Below are 6,000 nucleotides of genomic sequence, written 5' to 3' on the forward strand. Positions count from 1 at the left end.
GAAAAGGCTCTTTGGACCACCAGCCTGATCCAGGCCCGGAGGTTCTCTAGAGAAAACTGGGCAATTGAAGAAACAAAGTTCTAGCTCCTAAAGAATAGCGCACCACAGCACAGGCTCTAGTTTCAGGTGATCTCTATTCTTAATGCTGAGTAAACATTCCAAGGCCTCAACTATAGGGGAAAGTGTGGTGGAAGATCATCCAGGCCAGAGCAGGCTACCTAGCCAATTTTAGGGTGGACTTCACTAGTGAGCCGAGCCAGAACTGAGCAAAAGACACAACCACCTGTGAGACTGTCAGTTGGCCAAGTCAAAGGTTGGCTGTCACAATCAACATTATACCAACCTACTGATGAAGGGGAGACAATCAAGGTCAAAAAGGTACAAAATTAGCACTTCAATCGAAGATGTGCAGAGATCCTTGGCTGATATTTCCTGGTGTGCACTGAAGGCACAGTTTAAATTTTGTGTATGCTAATACATATAGCCAAGTATGTTTTTCTTATCTCTGTGCACTCAGTGGAGCAGTAAAGGGAACACAGCAGATCTCTTGACCAATTTGAATGTTGGATATCAGCAGCCAGGGTATCATGGATCAGAGGTAGGAGGTATGTGTCCTGCTCGGTAACTGAGTTTAGGCGCCTCTAGTCGCTACAGAAATTTGACTTTTCATCCTTCTTATTTGACAGTACTATAATGGAGAGTTTGAGGCCCATTAACCAGCTAAATGTCCTACTCGCCTCTCTGCATCTACCTCCTTCTTTGGCCCCATCCTTTAAGAACATTGTCAAATGGGTCGTGTCGCTTCTTTAAACGGGATAGAATGATCAATTTCCGAGGTCCTTTCTAGATATTGAAGATTTAACGGGTTAGTAATGCACCCAACCCCATTCCCTGGCCTGATTCTTAGCAGCAAGGTTAGGATGTGGTAAAAAAGTTCTCTTGCCGGGTCAATACTCCTTATGTTGGCATCTGGTGGGGCTCCCATGGCAAGGGCATCTCAACATCAATCTGTGATGTCTCTACCCTAGTACGTATATGTGTCAAGGTTGGCCGTGAGTTTGAGAGTCAGTAGCTGTTTTGTTGAATTAAGACATTTGGCTCCTTGGAAGCCATCAATCAGTTTCATGGGACAATAGTCCTTAGTAGTGATTTAACAATGGAGAACCATCTCTGTTCATGCAAGTACCACCACATTCTTTAGCACCAGCAGCTTGCTCTGAATCAATTCCTATTCATGTAATTACAGATCAGTGGCTTGCCATTGACTTGAATGACAGATGGGTCAATTTCAAAATATCACTGGTGAACCACCAAAAATGACGTGCCCAGAAAGGGGTCTTCACTCAGGGCGCTGACCACAAAGACTTTTTCCAATTTTGCATCTTTTAGCTGGATGGGAAGTATGATGATTCCAAAAAAGGCATCCTTGTTTTGTCTGCCAACAGCCCAAGGCCGTTGCTTTCCTCATATAGTTTCTGGCAACGAGTCGAACAATTGTTAACTCAACAAGTTTGTGGTACAACCCGTGTCCAACAGAATCTGAATGGGCCAAAATTAAGGTGTAAGGATGCATTTTCCATTCAGTGATTGACATCAGCCACTTCCTGTAAGCAAGTGATAATAAATTGGACATCCCCAGTCTAAGTGTACTGTAAGGTTTTGAACCGATGTAAATGCTTCTGAGGCCGCGCATCAACAGCACTCATTCCAGTGCTTTAACAAATTTGTCTCTGCCCGAGTCAGTGCTCCTTGTGCATCTGTTAGTCATGTTATGAGGGAATTCGGAGTAGGCTTTTGCCACTTTTAAGGCAGGCATCTAATGTTCCTCGCTGTTTGTTGGACTGCTATTTTTAACCCTCTAAAGCCTGATGAACGATATTTCGGCATTGCGTATGGTTTGTCAGAAACCCTAATGACCGGAATACCAACATCAACATGGCTCAGTTTACAAATGCTTTATTCTAAGTAACCACGTAAACCAATCAAATTAATTCTTGCACAAAGCATTACGTTAAAATTTTTACATCCATTTCTATCAATTTTTAAATATCTTCATTTCATTCCTTTATTATAATAACAAATTTGCCGATAATAAAATCGATATGACTCATTTGTTGGTATGTCATGGATAATTATGCAAATAAAGAATTACATAATACTAGTCATAAATTTGCAGATTATTTTTAATCATAAAACATTGATAAACATGTGCTCGATAAATATGATGCTACTGTAACAAATATAAAATAAAAATTAAATTGCATGAGTTTTGACGGTTTTAACCCGAAGCATTGTCAAACGCATTATTTTGCGGTACCTAGTGTGTGTTGATGGACTATTTTATCGGTGTTTTACCAAATATAATAGGATTTACGTCATATTTAGATATATTTAAAAAAAGTTTCAAATCTTCCTATCATTAGATAAATTTCCAGGGATGCCGACACACATTGATGAGGGCGGTCAGAGTTCAAAGGGTTAAAGCAGCCTGTGTTGTACTTTAACCTTATTGGCAGTGTCCGTCGGAGCAGCCACTTTCAAGGCAGCCTTTTGGGGCCTATTTTCTGGCGAGCCTTACTCCAAGATGTCTGGGTTTGTTACCGCTGTAATTCTAAAGACAGGGAGAAGTGCTTCCAGTTGAGTCTTGATGGGGAGTTTGGAGATCAACCAATCTCATTACCGCCACCAATGTAAAACGTTTTGCCACTTTTACTAGCTCTACAAGAACTTGCATGCATGACTCACTCTACTCTGAGTTTCATACATATATTTGCTGACCTTATGACAGCAGTATAGAAACATGCAATGATAAGCAAGCGCAAATAAGGCTCTATCTTGTCAAATCTATAGGGGTGTCCTATTAAGGCAATAGGGCTCGCCGCTCGGAAGGTCTGCGCTGAGTCAGGTGGGCCAGAGCTAAACTAAATCAGTTTGGCATGCCTTGGTGCGAGTTTGTCACTGCCCGTTACAACTCTATCCCACGCTGCTAATCTCCAAAGATTTATTGAAAAGCTACCAGCACGAGTAAAACATTATATCCTCTTTTTAAATTAGGATAATCAGCTACTAACAACACCCTACCCCACTTCACTAGTACCTAATGATCTACCGACAAGGTACCAGTGTGAGTATAATATATAGTATATCAACTCTTTAACTTAGTAGACTCAGCTACTAACAACTGCTTACCCTTACCAAATAAATCCTAAAGTTCTACTCACAAGCTACTGGGCAAGCTAAGTACTGTATATTGTATTAGATTTAGTAAACACAGTTATTAACAGCAGCCTATCCCAAGTTGCTAATACTCAAAATTTTATGTAAACGCAACCATAGTGAGCCATTTAGCTTTTCTTCATTTTAACCTATATGAATCAGCTACTAACAACTCCCTATCTCCCTTTGGTAATTCCAAATAATCTATCGGTAGCTATGAAGGTGATCCAAATAGCTTTTTATTAAAGTTCTGTGGCAAATAGTCCTGCACAAAATGGTAAACAAACGTGCTAGTTTCTATACAAACAAACCATTTTTATAATCATTGATGAAGAGACCCAACATACTCAAACAAATATAACTTTCTTTTCCAGCAGCTCTAAAAATGGTTGCGGCATTATAGACCATTTCAGAATATACAAAATTATGTACAAGCTGATGCCAATCATTTTATAACTTAAGACAAAATAACCATTTTATGCTTAAGTCACAAGTTTTACCTCAAAATATATTTCTAGATCAAAATATATAGCTCCTTTAGAAATACGAACCAGAAACTGGTTGCAGACACAAAACCTATCGATTTTTGAGCTACATGCCAATAACGGTGAGACTTAATGTTGTGGTTTCTCAACATTTTATGTAATTTTAGCTTACATAAAATTAGTGGTTGTGACCTGGTTGTTTGGAAACTAGCAATCTCTCATATATGCTTTCAATGATCATGCAGCTCTGCGCTATACGGCTGTGTGTTAACCTAGCATATTTATGTACTAACAAAACCCTTCTCCATCTTCTAATCCTTAAATATCTACCAAAATGCAAACTAGCTGAGCCATATAATGCATGCATATCTTCTCTTTAACTTCGCTGACTCAGCTACCGTCGGCACGTTAACTCACCCTGCTAGTACTTAAAGATCTTATGACATGCTACTAGGATGAACCGTTTAGCTTATTTTCTCTTTTGCTCTGTAGGCTTTGCTACCACTAATTTACCACCCCACCCTGCTAATTCCAAAGATCTACTGACATTCTAGCAGAGTCTGCTATTCTACATGTTTTTGTTTAACTTGGCAGACTCTGCTACTAACAATTTCTAAAAAGCTGCCAAGAGTAGCCATGTAGCTTATATTTTACTTTACTCAGTTGCTAACAACTAATTACCACTACTCACTATGTTTTACCAGTGTCAGCCATTTTTATATATGCTATTTACCTTAGCAGACTCAACCAGTAGTATCCCACTACCAAACAATAAAAATAAAGCTAATAGGGTTAGCTACATAGCATATCTTTTTTTTTAGTTTTGCAAGCACAGCTACTAACAACTTTCTGTATGACCTTGCTACTCTCCAAATATCTACCAACATGCTGAGAAGGTGATAAATGCGGTATATCTAATTTTTGCCTTAAAATACTTGGCTAGTATCAACACCCTATCTCTTCTTGCCAATCTCTAAAGATTTGCCAACATGATACCAGGGTGAGCCACTTAGCATATCTTATCTTTTACCTAAAATATTTTGCTTTTAACAACTGTTTACTCATTCTACTAATCTTCAAAAATCTACCATTAAGCTACCAGGGTGAGGAATGCAGCATATTTTCTCTAACTTAATCGATTCAGCCACTATCAGAATCTCGCCTCGCCCTGCTAATACCAAAGTATTTACCGACTCGCTACTAGATTGAGCCATATAGTATTTTTTTATTCACCTTAGTAGAACCAGCTACTAACAACTCTCTGATTCAACCTGGCGATTCACAACTATACTGTATCTATCGACTAGATATGAATATGAGCCATTTAGTATATCAATTCTCCTTAACTTAGCAAACTTGGCTACTAACAACACCATTCCGCCTTGCCACTTCCAAAGATCAGCTGACATGCTGATAGAATGCTTTTTACTTTAGTAGACTCTACTACTAACAATTCCCTATCCCACCTTTAAAAGCCTGAAATATAAACCATCAAGCTACCAGGGTGAGCAATGTAGTATACTTTCTCTTTAATTCAGCAGATTTAGCTACTAGCAACTCCTAACCTTATACCTATTTACCAAATACCAAAGTTTTATTGACATGCTAGCAGAGAAAGACATGTAGTATATCCTCTTTTTATATCAAGATAATCAGCTAGTAACAACACCCTACCCCACCTCACTATTACCCAGTGATTTACTGACATGATAGCAGTGTGAGAAATATAGTATATCTTATCTTTATTTTAGAAGACTACTTAGCTACTGCCAATATCCTACCTAACTGCTGATACTAAATAATAACAATATTGGACACTTTTATCATTTGTTGTGGTTTTTTGATGTTTAAGGTAATTTGGCTGGCAGGATATTTTAAGATTACCTGTGCCAAACTTGATTACGCGCAGTTATGCATTCTAGAAATGTAGAGAAGCTGACAGAACAGAGAGGCGTAACAGTGCAACTTGTACTCAAGAGCCGATGTCAACTATTACCCTGACAGCATCTACTTGCATCATTTAGCATGTATCGTCCTTCTGAGCATTTTAACCACAATCAAGTCTTTTTCCCATTTTAGTCTTGAAACAATCTGGCCGTCAAATCACCTCAATCCTTAAAAAACCATTGCAAATGATAGAAAAATACTTATAATTTTTGACAAAGTTTACTAAGGTTTTACGTAAGTTTAAAAAAAAACAAAGTAATAATTAAAATGGCTTAAGTTTCAGCAGAAATTTATTTTTATGTGAAGTTGTTTTTTTAAGATAGCAGCAATAATTTACTGGTATTATTATAAT

The sequence above is a fragment of the Watersipora subatra genome, chromosome 8, assembly GCF_963576615.1.
Source record: "Watersipora subatra chromosome 8, tzWatSuba1.1, whole genome shotgun sequence".
Lineage (NCBI taxonomy): Eukaryota > Metazoa > Bryozoa > Gymnolaemata > Cheilostomatida > Watersiporidae > Watersipora > Watersipora subatra.